The following is a 26,552-nucleotide window of genomic DNA, read 5'->3' on the forward strand; positions in this document are numbered from 1 at the left end:
TTAATTGCTATGCTTTATGTCTAACTATGTTCAATTAGTAACAATGAAAATACATCCTGATATCAGATATTTACATTATGATTCAGAGCAGTAGCAAAATTACAGCTATGAAGTAGCAACGAAAATAATTTTATGGTTGGGAGTCACCACACCATGAAGATCTGTATTAAAGGGTCATGCCATTAGGAAGGTTGAGAATCACTGTCCTACAGAGAATTGTAGATGTCTGAGTTAATCCACAACTCACAGACACCTAAGTGCTGGAGCTTGTCTTGTTTATATACTTTTCATGGGAAACTGTGACCCAGAACTTGGTAAGTGTATAGGTCTCCCCTGAGAGGTCTTAGTTACCTTAAAATGAGGCACGTTTGTCACTTTGTGCTGCATGTACCAAGGTTCCAGCTTCATAATTACCAAAGCAATTGACAGAGAGGGTTGTTGAGATACCCAGAGGAAAGGACCTCTCCAGTAGGCAGTTATACAATGCGTAGGAAGGAGTATGGACGCAGAGACACACTGTTGGGTTTCACTCTCTGCTCTGCCATGTACAAACCCTAAAGCAGTACACTGTGTGGCCCGTCACAAAAGAATGTGTGTAAGTAATTAAGATGCATATCTCTCTGGTGTTACTGCTCACTTTCTAGGCCTACCTGTTGCTCACAATGGCTGAACTGTGCATGAGGAAGTTGAGTTCATCCAGACTTCAAGGGTGACTAAGGGTTCTAGTCTTAAGGATATCACCTGGCACTATCCAACAAGACAATTGGTATTTTCCATGATTTGGGGTTGTCTCCCAGTCTATCCAGACCCTCCATTTCTGATCCCTTAATAAATAAATAGTCATATATTAAATAGAGAATCAGACATTATTTATTTATGTCCCTTTCTGAGAGGTCAGTGGATTTGCATCAAGGACGTCTTTGGTCTCAAGGTCATGGAGGCTGGTCCCTTCGTGTGAGTTGCTTAATTCCTCTTAATCCCAGATTCCTCGGATCAAATCTCCTCTCATTTGTGCCTGCAGGCACATCAGGTAGCTTCTGGGACAAATACCAGTATGGACTAATTGTCTTCTCCCATCTAACGCCTTCCTTTGCATCAGTAACCCCCCAAGCCTCCTTGGGCACCCAGACACACCATCTGTACTTGCTCCCTCTGCCACTTGCTTTGAAATGTGTCTCCTGTCTATAGGATGGTTCTGCTACATTTGGATTGTGAGTCACGGTGACTTAAATTCAACTGTGATACCTAACAACCCAGAAGACCTTCTCTACAACAGAGTCGTGTCTTGCTTCACCAACAGTCTGAGCCACCAGTAGATGATTCCAAATGGATCCTCACTATTCATGGTTGCTTATGGGTCGACTTCTCCCCAAACCCCAAACAGGCCTAATGAGCGCGCTGAGGCCTAACCAGATTGCTGAAGAATGCCTGTAGGGGGATAGTCACTAAAGACCAACTCTGATCAACAGCTTGCTACAGCTCTAATGGGGAGACATATAAAATGCATCCTACATTAAATTTAATGTTGCCTCATTATTCTTAATTAGGTTCCTACGTTACACTGGGATTATAGTTTCTCTGTGTTTATGTTTTCTCCTAAAACAAGTCTAAACCAGATAATACTTCAGTGTACTTTCAAATCTTTGGATAAAAATGTCCAGTAATAGATTCCTATTAATAATATCCCTGACCTCGAGAAAAGTAATGCCTAAAGTACAGCAAATTAAATTATGATGCTTCCGGGGAGTTTCGTATCACACATAAAACCTATAAAATAAGTTCTATAACCCAGATATAAACATAAAAACTGCAAATATTAGTTCTCAAGAAAGGTAATTGGCATATGATTTCATTTATTCTCCATTCTAGCAATATGCTTAGTATATAATAGGTTGCTGTCAATAAAATAATAGTTGCTTCTAGCCTGATGGCCTCAGTTTAGTAAGAAAGAAATTGAGACACAAAAGATTCACCTCTTTCTGGAGGTGACGTGGGCGCCAGAGATCATGGTAGGTCCGTGGCTGGAAGTCGGCTTTCTTACCCATAATTCATCATATATCTGATCAATCCCATATTATATATGAAAATATATTTTTCTGCCATGATCCAATGTTCCCTGTAGTATCAGGATACTCTGAGTTCACTCTTTTATGTGGCTGTCATGTCTAAACTGATTCCAAAATACCCATTCATTGGCTTCATCTTTCCCAATCAATCACATACATTTCCAAAGAAATATCAAGGTAATATGCTGTAAATCAGTTTTGCCAAGGATTATTTATTTCTCCGTCCATTAATAGTAAAAGTGTTGATGCTGTAGAAGTCTTAAAAGTGATGTCTCATTCATATCTACGTGTTAGTAACTTACGGGTGATGAGGGACATTAAACTGTGTATTTAGGAATTCAATTATCCTACTGATTTCAGGCTAATTTTGAATCTTTCTGTTAAAAATGGGCAGTATTGTATCTTACTTTGCTCTTTTCCTTGGCCTTCTAGATTCCCCACTGCAATTGATATCTAGCCAATGCCACTGCACAGTAAAAATTTCATCGGGGAAGAAAACATCAAGCAAGAGCATGAATACATGGATGGAAGAAGGAAATCATGAAAGAATGAAGAAAAATAAAAAGTTTGGAACCAAACAACTTCTCACGCAATATTGGAAACACTAGCATGGCAAACATTGAAAGCCCCCCAACCTCTTGAAACTATGGCAGGAGGAAATGGCTAGCTATGGGGAATGCTAGAAGCCTTGAAAGTGGCAGTACCCACTGTTAGATCATAGCACCTTTTAGACGAATACCAAGCCCAAACCAAACTTAATGCCAGCTAGCCGATGATGACTCATAGAAACCCTGGAGAGCAGGGTAGAGCTGCCTCTGTGAGTTTTTAGGACTCCAAGTGCTATGGGCATACAAAGCAACATACTTTTGCTAATATAAGAAATTAGTAAAAATGTCTACGCTCTCACAGTAATTGTGCCCAATAATCACTAGGGTTGGGCTGCTAACCACATGAACAGCAGTTCTAAACCACCAGCCAGCTCCTCGGGAGAGAGCTGAGACTTTCTACTCCTGTAAGAGTTAGAGTCTCCGAACCTCACGGGGAAGTTCTACCCTGCACTACCCGGTAGGGGCACTATGAGTCCAAATGGACTCACTGGCAATGAGTTTGGTTTTGACTGAGTTGTTAATTTAATGACACGTCCAAAGAGCGCCTTGTGTACATCTTCTAAACACTGCAATTCCTAAAATATTTAAAATAGCAGCTAAATTTATTTCAGTATTTGCAAGTTACAAAAGCAAATCATATTCTGGCGAATAAAACTGCTAATTATATATTGGAATATTTAGGTGAAGTGACATCTGAAAGTTTTCTGAAACTAGAAATGGAGGCTTGTGCAGAGTAGTTGCTCATGCATCACACGCTTATATTTCAGGATATAATTGTAGCGTTTTATTGTGCATATTATAGCGTATGCAGCCTCTAAGGGGTGAACAGCATGCACTCATGAAATACCAAAAAAAGTTCTATGAACTTTTAACAAATTTATACTGGAAACACAAATTCTATAAAGTCATGTAGTTAAATGGACAGTAGCTTCCACTGCTAAATTTTTGGCCTAGTAGTGAGCTATCAAACCACCCACGAAATGTCAAAATATTCTACACACCTCAGAGCAGCGATGTCTGACTTTATGTGATTTATAGAAACATTATTTATAATGTATTTTCTGTTCATTCCTGTCCAACGCTGCACCTTTTATAAACCCACTGATTAATATCAAACAGTGAACAAATCTGACAAGCAGGATTACCAATCTAGCAAAACTGTTTAGATTGTGAATGAAAAGAGCACACCATTTGCAGACAGTGTACTTAATAATCCAATCCTGTTGTACTTAAGTGGTGAAGGGATTACTTAACTGTCAAGGTTGCTCTAACTGTTAAGAGCAGCCACACTAAAGGCATGCTATTCAGAAGCTCCCGGAGAATATTCCCTGCCAGTTTATTCATCATTATTATATTTGCATATTTTAATAATAACACCATTGACGTGTATAAAAAGAAAATAAATTCAAAGGTTTGAAATTAAACTACATCTCCTTAAAGCATTTTTTATGGTAAAAGAATAAACACACGGTGGTTTTTACTTTCTGATGCCAGTTTAAATGTACTTTTTTGTTCATATTATAAATGTTAAATCAACTAGTATACCTCAATATCTATAACAAATTATAAGGGAACATTTTTCTTTCGACAAAGAATAAACATTAAAAATTGTTTTATGAGACATTTTATAAAATCCGTTCTTGAATCTTTGCAAACATGTCTACTGGTGCTTTAGTTATGTGGACAGCATTGTAAAGTACAGTTCATAGGGAAAGCTAAGTTTGTTTAACTCCATCATAAGACAGGCTATTGGCATGACAACAGTAAACGAAATAATTGCTATTACTGAAAACAACATTTGGAACCACACAAACTTCGTGGATGAATGAAGAATTTTATTGTCTCTGCAGGACAGTAAAATTGCCAAAATAATGAATAGAAAAAAATTACACCAAAGGCTACCTTCAAGATAATTCCAAATTGTGTCTTTGATATTGTAAGCTGGAATATTCTTACCCTTGGTTTAAAAATGCCAATTTGCTCCACATCATTCCTAATTGCTTATATAAAGTCCAATGTTGTCCAGTTGATTCCAATTCTTAGCAACACAGCAGAAGGGAGGAGAGCAGCCCTAGAAGGTTTGCCAGGTTGTAAACTTGTAAGGAAGCGCACTCCTACCTCTGGCTGCCCCAGATCAGCGGATCCGTTCAAAGCTGGCCTTAGCTTTAGCGCACACCACTAGGCCTCTGCAAAGCAGCTCAATGAGAAGGTTAAAGAAGGAGGAAGCCATTTACCAAGTCCAAGTCACTTTCATTTTGTAATTACATCGTGATCTCAACTCTATGTTTATAGAACCTCTGATGGTAAGTTTCTGATAACCTATACAGGAGGAGGCAAAAGGAAGACAAAGAGCAAATAACATTTCGGCACACAGTTCATCTTCCCCCAGAGTGACTATCAGTAACTATTGGCAAAGAGTGGCATTACCACGCCCCACCCCCTAAAAAAGGCAGAGAAAAGATCGGTCTGTATCTTTTCCAATGATCAAACTTGCACAACAAACTATCTGAAACAGTATGGTTGGACCTCTGGATTTGAATCCAAATTGCAACAGCCCTGGGAGTCCAATGAACCAAAGGACTGCTAAGTTACAACCTTTTAGGAAATCTCTGTCAGGTTGTGAGATGACCACTGGGGAAAATGGAACAAAGGCTTCAATGGCCACACAAGAAAAAGATTTCAATCTTTGAAAAAATAGTTTGGAAAATCCCTAAACACATCAATGAAAGCAATCCATAAAACGTAACAAGAACAAACTCTAGGGAATGGGAGGAACGGATTTCCATAAAGTTGCTGTCACCACTGTGTGCCAGCCAGGGGATTCTGACTGTCACATGATAACATGCGAAATGCCAAATTTTCAACAAAAAATATGAAGCATGTGAAGAAATAGGAAGTATGGTCTATTGGCAGAGAAAAAAATAATTTAACAAAAACCATCCCTTCCAAAAGAGATCATTTAAATTATTGAATTAGCAATAAAAAAATCAAATAATCAAAATAGACTATTTTTAAAGTTCTTCTCATGCCATGAATCAATGCTGACTCATAGTGACACTCTGTGGGTGTCTGGACCGTAACTGTGTACAGCAGACAGGCCAGCCTTTCTCTCTCAGAGCTTCTCTGGTGGTTTTGAACAGCCTACCATGAGGATCGCAGTCCAATACATAACAGCTACACCACCAGGGCTTCTTTTAATGTTCTTAGGATAAGATAATTTTAAGATTATTTAACCTTTTTTACTATAGGAAAATATTGAAATCGCCCTACAATGTCATCACCATAAATGATGTATCAAATTCTGAAAAGAATCATAGAACAATGTGGAAAAATCGCACATATAAATGTGGATGGGAAATTGTAGATATGTATGCTGCAATTGTTGAGTAAACAGTTCGAAGGGAACCAAATCTGACCTTCACTGGCTTCTGTACGGCGAGGGGGCAGAGGTCAGACGGGCCTCCAGCCTCCATCCTTCTCGACTCTCACACCAAACGGTCCTCCCACCACGTCCTACTGCCTATGATGGATTTGATTACTCACTGCTGTGGCCACCCAGAAGTCACAGACAAGACCCCCAGTGATGTGGGCCTATGAAGGAAGTGGATCTGAGGATAGGAAGAAAATGATCCAAGATGGATGCAGCGTCAGGATCAGAAAAAGAATCATTGACAACCTCTGTTGCGCAGATGACATAGCATTGCTTGCTGAAAGCAAGGACGACTTGAAGTGTGCTGACGACAGTCAAGCATTTCAGCTCTCCGTATGGGTTACAATGCAGTGTAGTGTTTCATCTTCTCTGCTGTCTTTTCTATGGAGATTTTTCTCTGATTTACTTTGTTGTTGTTGTTAGATTAAAAACACGTCTTTCTGTCTATGGAATCCAGCATAGGCAAATTTACAGATACAGTAACTGATTAAAGTTCCGTGGGGTGTGGCAGGGGCGGTTAGAAGGAAATAGGGGGCTAATCACGATGAGCACAAGAATGAACAAAAGGTTCTAAAACTGATTGTAGTGACTATTTTACAACTCCTTCTGACCTGATTGAATGATTGAACTATTGAATTGTACATGGGAATTATATGCCATAAAATTGTTTAAAATAAAAAATTAAAGTGTTCTTTCAATTACCGACGATCAGCTAAAACTATAATCCTTAGCAAAATTGGAATAGCTTTGATTAATTTGGAACTTTAAAAATAAAATATGAATTCATGAATGAAGTTATGACAACTTATTGAAATAGCAAAACAAAATTGGAACTAGTGGAATGATGTAATTTACTGTGGCTATTCCATGGAATAAATACATTAAGTGTTTCTTATAACTTTATTATAGGAATTTAATACAATTCTGTTAAAAGCCAAATTTTTGAAAGAATGTAATATACCCTTATAAATTTCATAAAGATAGACAGAATTCTAAGAAAATGAGAAAGAAAGAAAAAGAGTGACTTAGCCCTGTAGACATTGTTGTAAAGATTTACAACCTTGAAAACCCAAAGGGGCAGTTCTACACCATCCTGGAAGCTTGCTAGAGTCTGAATACACTTGACGGCAGTGGGATTTCTTTTGTTTGGGAAGGACATTGTTAACAGAGCAGTGTGATGTTAACGCTATAATAGATAAGTATAAGCTCCGTGAGAATAAAATAGTTTCATAAATTATTTACTGATATATCCCAAATAACATGATTGACATTCCTGAGGAAGGTGCTATTCTAGGAAAATATAAGTAACCAAATGATTTCTTTTCTTATATGTAGTAGGCATACACAGTACACTGTATTGATTTAAGAAGTAAAACATATCAATAAAACAGACTAGAAAATCTTCATATTGTGGTACGTATGGAAATTGATGATGTCATAGAATAGCATTTCAATTGACAGAAAATAATAATTCTAAAAGGTGGAAATATTATATTTTCATACAACTAAGATGTGCCTTCTATGTTTGCTTGTCAGCCACTTTCTCCCTCTGGTATGTATTTTTAAAAATGCACGATAGTATTTTTCACACCAACATGTAAAAAATTAGCATAGCAGCACCTATGAAAATGCCTTTGAGAGCTGATGCCAGGGGCTGAAGTGGAGAGCCAATGTTTTGAGAATGATGAGGACAATGAATGTACAGATGTGCTTTACACAACTGATGTATGTATGGATTGTGATAAGAGTTGTATAAGCCCATAATAAAATGATTTTAAAATAAAAAATAAAACATTTTCTTCATTATTTTTATGTATGTATGTATTATTATTATTTAGATACACATTTATTTTAAATTATTTCTTCTCTTTTATTTTGCAGATGAGAACAAATTTGAGTCTAACTTTGTACGTGTGGGGAAATTGTTACAATCATTCTTAAGAGGCCTTACTGACATGGTCTGGGCGCATACTTACAGATAGTATAATGTAGAGACATTGGGATGGAATAAAATTTTGTTTTATGAAGTAAGAAAGAAAGAAAAGAAAATGCCTTTTGAAGGGAGTGCAGCTGAGCATGCAGAGTGTGCATATATGCATGGGACTTTGGCATGTGCTCGAGAGAAAATGCAGCCCTATCTCATATCTCATGCATTATAAAATAAGCTATGTTAATAAAAATGTAACATATAAAACCATATAAATCATATATAAAATCAGGTTATATATTTACTAAAAAGTGTTTTTAAAGGGCTCTTTAAAATATATCACAGATCTTCTCAGTCTCTTGGCTAATATCAAGTATAGTAAACTATATCACAGATAATTTGAATATTTACAAATTTGAAGTACAAACATGTATTTAAGGAATATATTTGGTAGAAAGTAAATAACCTGAAGGACAGAGTAGTACTGTTCTTTAGGGTTTCTGAGACTATAATCTTTTTTTCACCATAGTTTTATTGGCACATCATTCACATATCATACAATTCAATAGTTCAATGGTTCAATCGCATCCCAGTGAGACTATAATCTTTACGGGTGCAGGTAACTTCATCTTTCACCTGTGGAGTGGCTGGTAGGTTCTGAGCTGCAGCAATTAGCAACTCAACACATAAACACATAAAAAGATGGATCCTAATACTTATAAGTTAAAGCTAATAATTTCTCAGTTCTGCTGTCGGTCAGGGGTCAAGGAGTGCCTTAGTTAGGTTACTCTTGCTTAAGATCTCTCATAAATTTCCAGTAAGGCTATGGGCCACAATAGCCTCAGCTAAGTTTCTCTTGGGGTAAGGCTAATTCTTTCCAAACTTTCACATGCAAATTTTGGTAAGCTTCATTCCCTCATCAGATGGGTCTCTCCCCAGGGCGTTCTCCGCAGGGCATTGCATCTGGCCCCCAGGGTGACCAAGGTGAAAGAACTAGAGAATGCATTCAGAAGTCACCAGATTTTTTTATAGTCTAATTCCAGAAATAAGGTTAAAACATGTGTCCAGACTCCTCAAGTGTCCCAGGAACCCACCAGGGCGATTCTACTGTGTCCTGTAGGGTCACTGAGTGAGGACCGACTTGATAGCATTGAGCTTTGGATTATGTAGCATTTTAATATAATAATATGATACGATATGACATAATATCATATACGCCACCTATCTTGGAGCAAAGTTTGAGAAAATAGCATGCAAAGAAATAAATATAATACTATCCCAATGTTATAAAACACATATAGGTATCAGGATATATTTGCATGTAATTGAATAGATGCTTTAAAAATATACATGCAAATTCTATGGAGTAAATATATAAAGAGAGGGTTAAATATCAGGTTGTTCGTGAAGGTTCCAGGGGGAATGTTCTCTAAAACAGCATGAGGAGACAAAAATAATACTGTAATACATAATATAATTTAAAGTCACCAACTATCTTGAAATATAGCTGTCCAAATTTCATCTATGTAAACATCTAGATGGTAATATATAACTATACCGATGGTAACTGTAGCAACTATAACTAGAACAAGTATGGATACCTAGATAGTTGGTGGTGCTGTGAGTTAGGCATTGGGGTGCTAATAGCAAGGTCAGACGTTCAAACCTACCAGTCTGTCTGCCGGAGAAAGAGGATGTTATCTGCTCCCATCATCAGAGGAACCATATACGGGCCCCTATGAGTTGGAATTGACCTGATGCCAATTAGGTGGGAGAATCACCTGCAAGCCAGTCAAACGCGAGGCCTACAACACACACTGGGAGGGGACCCTGGCAACCATGGCTCCTCAGAGTCCCGTGCATTCCTTTGTGCTAAACAACTCCAATGTGTTCTGGCTCAGGACCGGGAGACCCTGCCATGCTGTCTACACGGTTCTTAGAGCACACCACACTTGAAACACAGGAAAATCCTCAGCGCTGGGAAATGTACCACTTGGTGAAGCAAGCAAGGAAAGTTAACACGGAATGGAAGTCTTTCAAATCTGTGATTGTCGCTTCATTCCTGGGAAACTGAAGTGTTTTTAAACCAAGGGTCAAAGGAATTCAGCTTATCTACACCATAATAAGGTGGCTATTCACATTCTAACAAGAAGAAAAAGAAGCTTAAATTCGTATGACTCCACAGACAGCATCATACCAGCAACTGAGTCTTTCCCCACTTAAGGTATAATGCCAGAAGTTTATTTACAAAGTATGAGGAAGTTTAAATATTTTAAATAAATAAATAAAGCTAAAAGGTTATTTCTAAATAGCAATCTAACCTCAGAAAATTTTCCCTGACCACAGTCGAATTCAGATCATCTTAGCTATCTTCAGAGAGAGACTTTTAAAACCACCAATTCCCACAATGCTGTAAAGCACTAAGAGGCAAATAAGGTTATGGGATCCAACTGTGCATTAGAAGGGGAGATTTCTCTCTTAACGTATTTTTAAATCCCATGGACTAAAATGAAAAGACACTTTCCACTTGTGCTGCTGTGAGAGCAATCCCTGAGCCTCAATTCCCTCGTGTTCTTAAACATTTTTACATTACGTTACCTTCTTTCAATCGGCCTATGTGAAACAGAAGCAGAGCATGATATGCGACGGTTGAATCATTCCCCGAGACAAAGCCTTTCTCTCTGTAGCGTCCCTTACGCTTGAATCGACAGCATACCTACTCCAGTCATGATGGGCCACACCTAACACTTGCCTTTTTAAATCATTTCATTGGGGGCTATTATAGCTCTGATCCGAATCTATCCACACATCCACTGTGTCGAGCATATATGTACATAGGTTGCCATCATCATTTAATTTTTTTTCCTTTTTACTTGAGCCCTTGGTATCAGCTCATTTCCTCCATCTACCACCCTCTCTCCCTTATGAATCTTGATAATTAATAAATTATTATTTTTTCATGTCTTGCACTGCCAATGTCTCCCTTCATCCACTTTTCTGTTGACCTCCTCCAGGGAGGGGATAAAATGTAGATCATTGTGATCGGTTTCCTCTTTCTACCTCCCCATCGGCTTCCCCTCCTGGTATCACCACTCTCATTATTGATCACCTAACACTTTCTTATAGCCTGTAGTGTCCCTGTCATTACTATTACTCCACATGACTGATGAACGGAACTGATGAAATGTATGCATATCTCAGACACCGTTATGAGCGCATCCATTCATGAGAACGATTTCCAGAGTTGTTAAGAAAGCGTTAAATGAGCATTGATCATGTAAAAAGGTCAATATGCAAACTACTAATACAAGAAAAGTTCTAAGAAACAAATGTAAGCCATGGAAAAACATCCCCTTAGTTAAAAGAGAGATGAGGAAATGGTGAGTGATTTATGGAGACAGAAAAATGGTAAATGCCAAAGGAAAAAAAAAACAAGACAAAATTAAGCACAAGAATTAAGGGGAGAATTAAAAACTTTGAGCAAATCAAATAGGATGATTTTTAAATAAGGCAATATTTATAAAATTAATTGGATTGTAAGATATAACAATAAAATTTTAATTTGCAAAATTTATATGATACAAGAGAAAGTTTTCACATACAAAAATAAATCTTGTTCTAGGGGGAAACACCACTCTGTACAAAAATGATGTGTAATATTAATTTGGAGTTTGAAAAAAATTCTGAAACAGGCTGAAAATTGTGCATTGGCAATAATCAAAGTATTGAAAGCATACAACTAGCAAATGACACCATCAAGATTTGGGTCTAACTCTAAAATTTCATGCTCTTAGCCAAGCTCTTGGTGTCCTGCCAACAAAATCTTCCAATATACAATGCAGATAAAATGTGGCCATTTATTTTGAATTTATATAGAGAGGAAGAATGATAGTTTTATACCATCTTAAGGTTTTGAATCTGAAAGACAGAGAAAATATTGTTGTCGTTAGGGCATAAAGGATGGGGAAAGATGATTGAAAGAAAATAACAATTGCTCTCTTCCTTCCAGGCTTCCCCAAATGCTGGCAGTCACTCCTACATTTTCCAGGTAGAGAATGGAAATGACCTTCCTGGGGACTCTGGCCAATCTATGAGGCTAGACCTGAAGAGTCTGACTTCAAATTCCCTCCCTTGAAAATTTACACTGAGCTAATTTTCCATGGGGACCGCATTCATGAAAACGTTTTCATATGCTCAGAGTCTCCTAGAAACTTTTAATATCCTATTCTTTAACAGCAGCTAACTAAGGCTATCTCAATATCTAAAGAAGCAGAAAGACAGAGAGCAAGACAGTGAGAGGGCGATGTGGAAATACTTGAGGACATAGCTTTATGTATCAAGGGAATAAAATAACTCCCATCCAAAAGCTCTCATTAATGTCCTCAAAAAATTACAGCTTTCCAACCATAAAACAAGAACACATACTATTAAAAAGGAACACTTTGAGAAAAATTCCTCTGGAAAATTAAAATATAGCAGAAAATATATAGGAAAGGTTAAAAGATTCACTCAGGAAACAGAGGAAAGGGACAGATAGAAAATAGAGGAACAGACAAAAGTGAGAGGTTCCAGCAGAGGTCCACTATCCAAATCATTGGAGTCTCAGGGGTGGGACAGGAGGGAGGAGAAATAAAAATGGGGTAAAGTAAAAATTTAAGAAATGTGTATATTTGTGAAAAAATATACCCTTCCAGGCTGGGAGGAGCACATAACTGTCCATTATAGTGGATAAAACTAAAGAAATTATCAAGAAAAGTATGAGCATAGCAAACATAGAGAAGCTCTCGCAAACTCATAGAAAGAAAGAAAAGAGAAAACAAACCAACCAATAAAGAATGACAATCAATTTAAATGCTCTCAGTGATACTGGAATTTAGAAGAATGTAGTACTGCTAAAATACTTAAAACAAGCAAACAAAAACTATTTTTTCAAGCTAAATTGCATTCTAACTTATCAGTCATATAAGTAAATATATTTCACTGGCAATTCAAAGCACCTATTTACTCATGAATTTTTTTCTGTTAAAAAGTTCTGGAAGGATGGACTTAAACAAAGGACAGAGAAGCACATGAAGACAGAAAAGAGAATCAGCCCAAAAGACCTGGACACAGTCACGCCGATGCCTGCGCCCGAGACAAGTCTCTGCACCTCCAGTCTTCAGGACTGCAGCGGGTCAGGAGCCTTGGGAGAATTAATAACACACTTGACATTCCCAATATACTTAGAAGAGACTTACTCAACTAGAGATGGGCTTGGAGTATGAATCATGATAAATACTTAATAATGAAAAGGAAATGAAAACTCAGCAAAATGAAAAATAAAACAGGAAAAGTCAAATTTTGAACAGAAAAGGAAACATTATATACATAAATATCGAAGTGAATACTATTTATTATCTTAAAATGGAAATATTATCTATTGATTTATTTCAAAATGTGATATAATTAGAGAGTAGAAGGACAAGGAAGAGCCAAGAGTTTGCTGTCAAAAGAAATTAGAAAAGAGAAGTGAATCCTGTTTTTCCAGCACCAATTTAAAAGCTAACAATACACTCTGAATATTTGATGATTAGAAATAAACGAATGTTTTTCATTGCTTCCAGAGGACCTAAGTACAAGTGAAACTCGAAGTGTTTTTGACGATTTAGACACGTGTATCTGTCACCAATGAGAATTAAAACTGAAGAGAAAAAATAATAATAAAACCACCACTGGAAAGAATGGCATTGATTCTCTCAAAGGACCACCCAAGAGCGGGAAGCAAAGAGGTTGTTCTAAGAGAAAAGAAGCAATTCTGCTACCAAAATAGTAATTGATAGTTGATCAATTGATAATTGATAATACCTAGCTTCTGTGGACTTTTGCAAAGCTAATATTTTCATTGATCCACATTAATTTGCGGACTCCCTTCTAAAGAACTGAACCACATAACTTCAGAACCTAAAATCATCACAGTATAATTCCTTACCCTGCAACAGGAACAATGAAAAGATGTGTTAGGCAGGCTAGCGCAGGGCTAAAAGATTTCCATTAATGCATGCCCAGCGTGCCACACATGGGAGCAAGGAGTGGTGCACTGCACATGCTCAGAGGTTCAGGTTTCTAACTAGTAGGCCCGGGTGGGCGCTAATCTTGGTTTGGCCTACCTAGCCCACCTGGATCGGCCCACCTAGGCCACCTGGATCGGCCCACCTGGGCCAGGTGAATTCAATTCAGCTAATGGGGTCGGTCAGGGGTCATCCACCACACTTCCCCATGGAATCCTTGAAAAGGCAGGAGTCCAGAGTCAAGACACCTTTTCTGCGTGACACCGAGCAGCTTCCGCCAGGCTGCATGGTCGGGAGGAGTCCTATGGGTGCCGTGTAAACCTGAAACCTCTTCTGACGCTCATAAAACTCACTTGGATCATGAACCAGGCTTCGGCGTGAATTCTTTCTTGCGCGGTGCCAAGGACTGAGGTATAACTCTAGTTCCAGAGAGAGCTAACAGATTCTAATATGTTCATATCGAAACAAAACCCTTACTCAATTCCCTTCCCTGAAACGCACACACAGGATATCTAATTGTTTGATAAGACCCATAATGTATTAAATAAAATATAAGCCTAGTTCATAACAAGTTTGCTTGCATATAAGCCTCCTATTGAGTCGTAGCAGACAAAACAGCCCTAATATCTCAGAACCTACACCTGATTGCGAGTACTTGGTTTTTATTTTAAAGTATTCCTGGACATAGAACATAGCAGTATTATTATACCACAACACCTAAAAAAAAATAAAACATGGTTCGATATGAAATATTTCCTAAACTTTCTCTGCAGTTCTGAAAATAATCCTTGAGATAGGAAATGCAAGACACACATTTTTCGGGCCACCTAGAGAGAGGTTCCCACCCTTGGCTGCTCAGTGGCAGCAAGGAGAGAATGGATGGTCTGATGTCCAGCCCACAGTTCATGCCCTGCACCACACAATATACATACGTATTGTTCTTTACAGTATTTATATTCTGAAGCATATGGTAGAAGTATGATGGGGATGGAGGGGTAGGCAAGAAACAACAAACATGGAGTGGTACCTACATTTCATTGAAGGAGACCAGGTGGCAAAGTGCGTTAAGTACTGGGATGGTGGCTGAAAGGTCAGAGCTTCAAATTCACTAGACTTTTTGAGGGAGAAAGATGAGGCAGTCTTCTTCCACGTTTGCAACTTTGAAAGCCATCGGGAGCAGTTTTATTAGGTCCCATAGGTTCACTGGGAGTTGGAACTTGCTCGATGGCAGTGAGTTTTAGATCTCACTTCATTTACTTAGTAAAGCCAAGACAGTTCAAATATATCTAAAAATAATAGTTTTCATTTTCAAAACAACTGAATCTCAGAATGACTTGGTTTTTTTGTCTCGATAATAAACCTATACTCAGAACTGCATTAAAGAATGTCCAAATTAGATAAAGTTAGAAAATGGCCCTCAGAAACACATCAATCACCGATTTAAGCATAGTTGTGTCTTAAAGAGAAATCATAATCCTTTTCAAATGTCTTTAACTGAGTTGTTGTTGTTATTAGGTATCATTGAGTGCGTTCTGACTCATTGACACATATGGACAAATTAGTAAAACACCCCTTGCACCAATCTGACAACTTTTATGTTTGCATTGTCATTCCACTGTCATTCCTCCTGGTTGACTGGCCTTCCACTTCTTAGCTAACTGTCTACTTTACCAACCATGACATCCTACTCAGGGACTCACCCCTCAATATGCAACACATTTGTGAGATGAAGACTCTCATCCTTACTGCTGAGGGACACTATCTCTTCTTCTTCCAGGGCAGATGTGTCGATTGTTCTGGGTCCACCACTGCCATCAAATTGATTTCAACTCTTAGTGACGCTGTAGGAGGCTAAGTGATCCCTTCGGGTTCTGGTAAATCTTCAAGCAACAGACAACTCCATCTTTCTCCGGAGGAGTGACAAGGAGTTTGCTAAGTGTCTGGCTAATCCAAAGAATCACCAGGGCTCCTTGTTCTAGAAGTCCAAGGTATAGTCAATATTTTCACCCACATCATAATTCGAAGCTATCAATACTTTCTCACTCTTTCTTACTTGCTCAGCTTTTGCATGCATATGGGACAATTTAAAAGATCATAACATGAGTCAGGCACACCTTTCTTCAAAATAACATCTTGAAAATTTTATCAGTACTATGATTCAAATGCATTGTTTCTTCTCTGGTCTTCATTATTTGATGTTCAACTTTCATATGCATATTAAGTCTTTGAAAATAACCTTGGGTCAGGTCCCCTAAATCTTCAAAGTGACATCTATGTCCTTCAACACTTTAAAGAGATCTTGGGCAAAGATTTACCCTATGCAATGAATCGTTTGGTTTCTTGGTTGTTTGCAGATCCAACCAAGATGAAATCCTTACCAGATTGTGTCTTTTCTCCATTAATCATGTCACCTATTGGTCCAGTTGTTAGGAGTTTGGTTTTGTTTACGTGAAGTTGTAATCCGCATCGAAGGCTGCAAACCCTTGATCTTCATTAGCAGGTACTTTATCTTCTCTTCAGTAAACAAAGTGCCATTTGCATGTGGCAGATTGTTGTCCAGTCATGACGCTGCATTCTGCTTATATAGTCTAGTTTCATGGATTACTTGCTAAGCATACAATTGGAATTAGCACAGTGGAAGAACACAAACCGGACACACATCTTTCTTGATTTTAAATCAGGCATTATTCCCGTGTTCTTTTATTCTCAAACAACTGCCTCTTGATCCATATGCAGATTCTGAATCAGCACAAGTTAGTGTTCTGGAATTCCCATTCTTCTCTATGTTTTCCACAGTTTTTAATGAACTATGCAGTCAAATGTCTCTGCATAGTCAATAAACATCAAGTAAACATCTTTTTGGTATTCCCTGCTTCTAGCCCAAACCCATCTGGTATCAGTAATGATGTTTCCAGTCCTCTTCTCAAGCTGTCCTGAACATTCTCTTTCAAAGTACTGCTTCACCATTGTTGAAGGATAGTCAGCAAAATATTGCTTGCATGGGATATGAATGATCTTGTTCAATAATTTCTGCCTTCTGCTATCTCATCTTTCTTTGGAATGGGTACAAATATGGATCTCTTCCAGTCAGTTGACCAGATGCCTTCCAAATTTGTTGGCATAGATGAATGAGTGCTTCCAGTGTTTCAGGAAACATTTCTCTTAGTATTCCATCAATCCCTGGGGCCTTGTTTTTTGCTAATGTCTTCAGAGAATCTTGGACTTCTTCCTTCAATAATATCAGTTCTTGGTCATATACTGCCCCTTGAAATGATTGAATAGCACTTAATTCTTTTTGGTAGAATGGCTATGTATTCCTTCCATCCTTTTTCAATGTTTCCTGCATAATTCAATATTTTGTCCATAGAATTTTAAAATAAAATATCTCAAAGCTTTATTTTTTTCTTCAGTTCTTTCAGCTTAACATAACTAAGCCTATTATTTCTTTTTGCTTTTCTAACTCTAGGACTTTTCCCATTTCATTACAATGCCTTGCTTTCCTTCTAGACCTGCTTTCAGAAATTTTCTGCTCAGTTCATTTACTTCAGTTCTTTGACTTCAGCATTTCTTCTATTTGCTTTAGCTTCTCTATGATCAATATCAAGGAGTAGAGTCTCTTCTTGTGCCTATTTTTATTTTCCTTTCTTTCCTGTCTTCTTAATGACCTTTTGCCTTCTTCGTGTATGATATTCTTGATGTCATCCCACAGCTCACCAGAGTGTCTGTCATTACTTTTGATGAACCAAATATGCCCTGAAGATGTTTTCAAAACTCTGGTGGGATAAACTCAACAGCATATTTTGGCTCTGACTTGAGCTAATACATAAGCAATTGATGGTATGTTCCCCAAGAAGCTCATTTTGATCTCATTTTGTCAGATGATATTGAGCTTCTCCATCATCTCTCCCAAAAGATATACTTAATCTTGCTTCTGTGAATTTCATCTGGAGATGCCCATATAAAGTCGCCGTTTATATTGTTGAATAAAAGATATTTGTAAAATAGAATTTGTAAAATTTGGTTTTACAAAATTTACAAATTTCTATCCTGTTTGACAAATATCTAAAATAACTTATAAAAAGCCGTTTCAACACACGGTGCGGGCCATAATTGGTCTCCAAGTGCACCTAAGCTCTTTTATAAAAACAAACTCAAGATGGATCAAGGAACTAAGTGTAAAACCCTAACTACAAAAATCTTCGATGAGAAAATAGGGATACATTTATGGACCTTATTGCAGAACACGCACATACTAAAAGATAAGGAAGGAATCCCACAGAGTCGAAGACAAAACTTATGACTAGGATGTTAGCAATGAGACCCTTGGATGCACCAAATACTGCGTCAAATACCAAAACCCAAATGTGGCGAAAGGAAAAGTATCAGAGCATAAATGGTGAGCACCCAATTTGCAGAAGGCTGTGCTAGACAGTGGGAGCCCAAAGCCATCTACAGACTGTCTAATCAGATTAAGCCTCTGGCAGGTCCCAGCAAGTACCAGGCGGGAGACTCATTTGAAGTATGAGACAGAGATTATTGTAAACTAGATTATGTGATATTTGTTCGGTGGAACCTCCATCTCAACCCAACCAGAATTTGATTTAGGAGCATGTTATTCTTGCTTAATTCATGACAAAAATTTCTCTCCTGGATTTCTAAATATTGATGGTGATCTTTTCTTTCTTACTCTATTTGTATTTTATTTTTATATTATTATTTTCATGTTATTCTTGCCATTTTATCTTTTTTGTTGTTTTTTATTTTTACTGCTGGGTTTCCCAATTTGTGATGTACAGAAGAAATAGATGGATAGAGATTAAAAACTGATGCAATGGTTTATCGGGGATGTGGGGTGGGGGTGAGAGATAGGGAGGATAAGGGAATCTGGGGAGCAAACAAGGAATTCAGGAGCGGGGAGAGAGAATTTGAACTTACGTGTGATTATGCATACATAATTCATTTTAAAAGCGATTTAACCATGAAGGCATATTAGTTTGTGAATACTACATAAACATTTTTTAAAACACTAAAATTGTTGATATAATGTGAAAAATGTAGCCAATGTCATTGAACGTATGTATATAGAAATTGTTTAGTGGGAACCTGATTTTCTAGGTAAATTCTCACCAAAACACAATAATATATATATATATATTTTTTTTAAAGTCTTAATCAAAAGGATAAAATTAGAGGTCATTAACTGCAGGGAAAAAAATCTTTTAAGATAATACAGCAGAGAAAGGACTACTTTTTTTTTCTTTTCTTCTTTTACATTTTATTAGGGACTCATACAACTCTTACCACAATCCATACATATACATACATCAATTGTATAAAGCACATCCATACATTCCCTGCCCCAATCATTCTCAAGGCATTTGCTCTCCACTTAAGCCCCTTGCATCAGGTCCTCTTTTTTTTCCCCCCTCCCTCCCCATTCCCCCCTCCCTCATATGCCCTTGGTAATTTATACATCGTTGTTTTGTCATATCTTGCCCTATCCGGAGTCTCCCTTCCCCCCTTCTCTGCTGTCCCTCTCCCAGGGAAGAGGTCACATGTGGATCCTTGTAATCAGTTCCCCCTTTCCAACCCACTCACCCTCCTCTCTCCCAGCATCGTCCCTCACACCCGGGACTACTTTTTTTAAAGTTATAGAATACTGCAAGATCTCAATAAGAAATAAATAATTAATAAAATAAAAGGTGGGCAAAAGACCTGAACAGATGGTTCACATAAAATGACATTCAAATGACTCACAGATATATAGGAGGGGGGAATACTCCTGATAATTAATCATCCGAGAGATGCAAATCAAAACAATGATGAGATATCACCTTATATGCCAACTTAAAAAATAATTACAAACAGAAAGCAACAAATGCTGGAGAAGGTGCAGAGAGAATATCGCTCTCTCATATATTGCTAATGGGCTTGTCTACATGTGCAACAGTTGTAGAAAGTGATATGATGCTTCATGAAACCACTGAGAATGGAAACCCCCTATAATCCAGCAATACCTCTGTGAGAAATATCACCTAAAGAAGTAAGAGACCTAACATGAAAAGACATACGTACTTGCATGTTCGTGGCAGCACTGTTCACAACAGCAAGAAGTTGGAAATAGCCCAAAAGCCCACCAGTAGAAGAATAACTATAGAAACTTTGGTCCATGCACCAAATGGAATCCAAAGCATCATGAAAGGACATTGATGAAACTCCAAAGCACCTCACAATATGGAAGAACCTGGAGAACATTATGCTGATTGAAGTTAGTCAATTACTAAAGGACAAATATTGTGAGACCATTTCTATAAGGCAAATGCCATGCAAAATTAGACAACGGTTCTTAGTTAATGTAATAATTTAATCAGGTCTTACAAACAATGGGGTGCTGTGTCTGTCTAATGTTTGTGAGCCATTTATCACTCCTTCATTTGTTCAACTTAAAAACCACATCAGATGAAGCTTCATCTCAGCGGGAGTCAGTTTTCTTCTTAGGAGGTGGGGAGACAGAATCAAATAATTCTCCCACAATCACCCCAAATTCCTAGGCACTCCTACAGTGGTTACCACTGAAGTTCACTGGGAATCATGAGCAGAGGAAGGGTGGTATGCCTGTCTCTGAGACTGATTTCACTTCGTTTGGTCAGGAAGCCAAGGAGTAGCAGCTTGCCCTTGGGGAAAATGCTTCACATTACTTATAGAGAGGCCCAAAGGGAGAATCTGCCCAGCATTATAACGTGAATCATGCATTTTTTTAATGGAGTTTCTTTTCAACCCTCAGTGAACCAGGCTATGGGCTACCTGGATTTCAGATTTCACCTTCTTAAGATGTACAGCATTCTTAACAGAGCACATCAGGATGATGCGATTGGAAAACCCCACTAATGGAACCGACTGTACCATAAATACCTGCTATAGATTAAAGGAACTGAACTAGTGCTTTGGAGTTGAAACTTAACCCCCTAGTGAGAGAAAAAGGAGAGGATTACTGTTCCAACATCATGGATTGGGAAGTCAGTGGGTTTGGGTTCAATTCATTTCCTTTGGACGAGGGGTGGTGGTGTCCCAAACAATTGGCAACTTAAGACTACTTTCTACCGATTATTTTCATACTTTTTTTGTGTTTTGTGACATTGCTTGGTCCCTAAGATGTAGTTTTGCCTCAGTGAATGTGCATTTTTGAAATTTTGCCTTCAAACTAATTCTCATTGCTTTCTGAACAATGTTCAGTTACTTAAGTTTTTAAACCTATATAAGTGAACATCTCATGTATTTTGTCAAAAGAGCGTTCCTTTTCATCTATATTTTCCTTTTCTCAATAGTATTTGAAATTCCATACCATTGGTTAGAATAATTATATGATTATTCAAATGACCAAATGTCTCAGGAAAGCTTACTTAAATTATCTCCCAATAAGCTGATAATTCTGCCTTAAATTAGTCCAGGTATATATGTAAACTTTATATAAATGAATGGATTTTCAACTCACATTTAGTCATAAGCCCTAGTCTAAGAACAATTAGTTCTTACAATGTGGCCCTGCTCAGTACTTGCCCTCATGATGTGATCACTGAAGATATGGATGCCAGAGCAAAGTGTGGAGAAGAAACTATATGTTGCCCAGATATCAGAAAGAATAGCATCTGGGGCCTTAAAGGCGTAACTTAAAACAAGGGGCTACCCAAATGATGTGTCATCTAAATCCACAAGGAAACACATACCAGCCTGTGTGACCCAAGGATTGTAAATAAGAAAATCTAAGACCTGAGGAGGGAGCTGTATTAGAGCTTAAATTCTAGGCACCTAGTCTGCAGAGGGCTATGGATGACAGTGAATGATCAAAGTCCACTTGCAGATTCACGCCAGGATTAAGCCTCCATTGAAGTCCCTCCGATCATTGACCAGAGACGTGAATAGACTTGCTCTCAGAGTACATTGGAAAGTAGATTACTACAGATTTAGGTAGATTAAAACTTAACATGTTATCATTTGTTTCCCTTTGTGCCCATATTTTTTTAAAATTTGGTCCAGTTTCTATTATCTTCTATCTATCTTTCTCTTAGATTAAGGTTACTTGCATGATTGTCTTTACATGAAATCCAGAATAGGTAAATTTATAGAGAACAGTAAGTAGATTAATAGTTCCTTAGGCTATGGCTGAAGAGGTTGGGGGGATAGGAAGAGCTAATAAGAGTGGGTCCAAGAATGAAGAAAATATTCTAAAATTGATTGTGGCAATAAGTGCACAACCCTTTCAAATATATTTAAACCACTGAACTATATGTATGTGAACTATATGTCAATAAATCCATTAGAATAATTACATCATGTGATTTCCAGCTTCATTTCTATTACCAGTGCCGGCCGCATATTCCAGTCTCTGCTCCTTCTTTTTTCCCAACTCACATCGTAATTGCTGATAGTTAGCAATGCATCTTGATTGTTTGATCAGTTTCAGACTGAAGAAGTTGATAGAATTCTTCAATTTCTTCATCAGTAACTTTAGTGATTGGTGTATATGTGTGAATAGTTGCATTAACTAAATAGCCTTGTATGCATATAGATTTTATCCCATCACAGACAGTATTATACTTCAAAATATATCTTGACTTGTCCTTTTTGACAATGAATACAACACTATTCCTCTTGAATGCCTCATTACTGGCATAGTTAAACTGATTTTTCTGACTCAAAACAGCCAATACCAATCCAGTTTAGCTCAGTAATGCCAAGATCTAGGATACCAAACTTTATTCCTTCCATTTCATTGTTGATTACTGCCAATTGCCTTAGATTCATGCTTAGTACAATCCAGTTAGATCTTATGCCAAATTGTAGCTCAATGGAAGTGTAGGGGTGGAGTCAAAACTATCAGCAGGTCACCACCTGATGATGCGTTCTTGGGGGTGTGACAAGGACAAACTGGAAACCTCCCTCTCTTGCTATTCACCTTCCCCTTCTTGGAGTCCTGCACCTGTCTCCAGGGGTGACCCCACATGGGCCACCAACCCTAGGAGCTGAGGACACCCTGCCATGTTCCCACTGACCTTTGATGTAACTCTGTGCCTGTGATCTCCTTGCTTCACTGACCTATAGCTACATGAGTCTGGGGAGCACTCTAGGGAGCACTAAACCCATGGGCTTATGGGAGCCTGGGCTGGGATACCTTCTTGACATAAAGTTTTTTCATATAGATATTTGTGTCACTGGCTTTGTTTCTCTAGACCTCCTTGCCCAACACACAACTGCTTCTTGTCATTGTGAGCCCTGCCTCAGCAGCAAATGGTTCTACTTTGAGAGGGAAGCGCTTCCTCTCAGTCACATTTTGATTGTCTTTTGACCTGAGTTTTTCAGTGGATAATTCCTCAGGCTTGGACAGCCTACTCTTTGTAGTCTGTACTAATTCTAATTAAAAAAAACAGATAAAACACATTGCCATTGAGTCAATTTCCACTCATAGTAATCATATAGGACAAATATAGCTGCCCTTGTGGGTTTCCATGACCCTCTACAGGAGTAGAAAGCCAGTTTTTCTCTCTTGGGTGGCTTCTAGTTTCAAACCACTGACCTTGTGGTTAGCAGACCAACGCATAATCACTACCCCACCAGGGCTCCTATACGTAGTCTGACAGCTCTGTGCACCATGGGTGTCCCTGCTGGTGTTTGAAATACCAGTGACATGGCTTCCAGCACCACAGCAACGTGCAAACCACCACTGTATGACAAGCTGATAAACAAATGATAATAGTGCATCATGGGAATTTCCAATTCAAAATATCAGTCTATTTCAAAATATCAAACTTCAAGGGTTCCATTTTATGTTTGACCATTTCCAGTCATTTCTACGTAGATCTTCCTCCCGTGTTCTGATTACTAATTGGTGTTTATGGAAGAGCCTTCTCATCCCAAGCTCATTCCATGCCCGTTGAGCAAATGAAAGTCCTGAAAGCTTTACTGTATCCATCCCAGGAAAGTCAGTTGTACTCTGAGGAAACAGTTCTTTCCCAGACATATTTTGAGTCTTTCCCAATCTGAGGGTCTTATCTTCTGGCACTATATCAGACAATCTTCTCTGGCTACTCACAATATTCTCACTGGCTTTTTTCTTGCTTGCTTGCTTGCTTTCTTGCTTTCAATAAATCACTAGGTCTTCTTCCCAGTCTGTCTTAGGCTGAAAGCTCCACTGAAATCTGACTGTCCTTGGTCCCTTGTTGTTATTTGAAGTGCAGGTGGCATAACATGCAGTGCCAGAGCAAATTATAAGCCCTTGCGGAATAACAAACTGATGGAGAAGTAGTGGTTTCACTCAGTACTGGCTTAATACTCTTTAGTTTAGTAAATGTTTTTTGAAATTATTAATATGCTAGCACAGAAAAATAGATTTATATTATTAAGTATTTCTAAATTAATAATTTTTTTCTTTTTTGCAATGAATACCCTACTTTTCAATTTATGCTAACATGTTGTGCTTCTTATTTCCATCTCTAAATAATATTTAGAATGTGAAAGATGTTTAGGAAATAAGCTGTAATGCAAAACTGAAAATATTTCAAGAAAACATGCAAATAGCTTTTCAGGGGCATGAAAAATAATAATCTATCTAAATTATTAGCCATAGTTAGAATTTCTCCCCCATAAACACTCACAAGAATATCCACCTTTGACAATTCTTCACGATGATTCATGCACAATAGAAATGGCAAGAAACAGAATAGTCATTTCAATGAGGGAGGATTTCCCTGAAAACACCGATTACATTTGGTATGGTTTGAACGCTGGCTCTGAGTTAGTATTTTCTTCAAGAAATGCTTGAAGAAAGAATGTCCTTGGGAACAATCATAAACAGAAAACTCTATAGTCTAGATTTACAAAGAAATAGATCTATACATAGTCTATAAAGGCAGTGCCTTGAGCTCTATGCTGGCAATTTTCCAGGAGCCCTGGGAACATGCCTAATTTCCATCTAAATTTGCACACATCTTTATTGCAATCTCTTATCCTGTGAAGATTTACTCGCTCACATGTCCTGTGGCACAAGGGGGAAAATAAGATGTTATACAAAAATCTCTTTTTCTCTCTCATGTAAAAGAACACCTAAATCAGGGATGTCCTTACAATATCCAAGTTTCAGTCCTTGAGACCCATCGTCGGCATCGCTACTAGTTGAGGAAAGGAAAAATGTGATGACTGATTCAGCTGTGAAATTTGCTCCTGAATAATTTCCACACGAGGAAGTGAATTGTAGAAATGAACTGTGTGTCATTGTAATCTCTGTAATTCATCCCACTTGTGCAGGAAAAGCAGGTATTGCCCAAACTATACACAAGAAGGGTGCTAAATAAAGTTAATATCCCTTCAAAGAAAGCACATTTTTCATATCTGTTGGAAAGCTTATGGGGGCGTGGGGTTCCAAAAGCTCATGGAAATAAGAATGAAAAGATAATGAAAAATTTCCACAAACTTTTTGAGAACCTCGCCTATTCCTCTCAGTCAATTCCTGCCTTCCTTTTTACTACCTCTTTCCTCTCGGAGGAAAATCGTAGACTAGATTCCCGCCGTAGGTTAATGCCAAGTTTTTATAAAGTAGTTTAGGGTTTCTTTCCAAATTTCCTTGGCTTCTCGCACTCTTGTATTTTACAAGGTATAGAAACTTCTTATTGAAATGGCATGGAACATTTATGAGTCATAAAATCTAAGGGTCTTTTTCTCCAGTTATCAACGATAACGATGGTGAAGCCAGTCACATGGAGAATGGTCTTTATTGAGCGTGTACTATGTGCCCGCTCTGGGGCAGGTGTGTTGTGTTAGGTAACCATCATCTTGGCAACATCTTTCTATAACAAGCACTTGGAGATATTGCCATTTCACGAAATTGATGACTTTTTCCAGTGTGTAAACCTTTGGCCCCTTTTTTAGCATTTATGATTCCTGTTTTCATTAATGGCTCATCCTTTCTCTCCACGCTCTGATAGTTCCCCCTGCTTTGCCGTGCATTTCCTCCTAGCTCTAGAAGGTACTATCTCACCCCCTTCAGTCAGTTCACTTCTGCAAACACCCTCCTCCGAGTCTCAACCCCTCCTGACATCATTGACTCATGCCATCTCAGGTTTAGATTTCAGGCCCAGATTGGGTACCTACATTGCTAATATTGTTACACTTGCTCGATCTCACTATTCATAAACCTCTTCCCTTCTCTCACATTTCCCATCAAGCCAAATCCTGAAAACCCATGGTGTCTCCTCCTCGCAGGTCTCATCAAGTCTCTGCATGGCCTGTCAACAGAAACAAGGACACAGAAAGAGAGGCCCTTCCCAGAATCCTCCTGAGAAGGCCATGCCCACAAGGAGGCATCACAAGGCTGTGACCTGATTGACAGGCTGGCCTCCACCCTTTCCCTCTTAATATCCTCAAGTTGACGTGAGGTAGTATAACTACCACACATAATATATAAATTTTCTTTCCAACTTCCCC

The sequence above is a fragment of the Tenrec ecaudatus genome, chromosome 13, assembly GCF_050624435.1.
Source record: "Tenrec ecaudatus isolate mTenEca1 chromosome 13, mTenEca1.hap1, whole genome shotgun sequence".
In the NCBI taxonomy this organism is placed as follows: domain Eukaryota; kingdom Metazoa; phylum Chordata; class Mammalia; order Afrosoricida; family Tenrecidae; genus Tenrec; species Tenrec ecaudatus.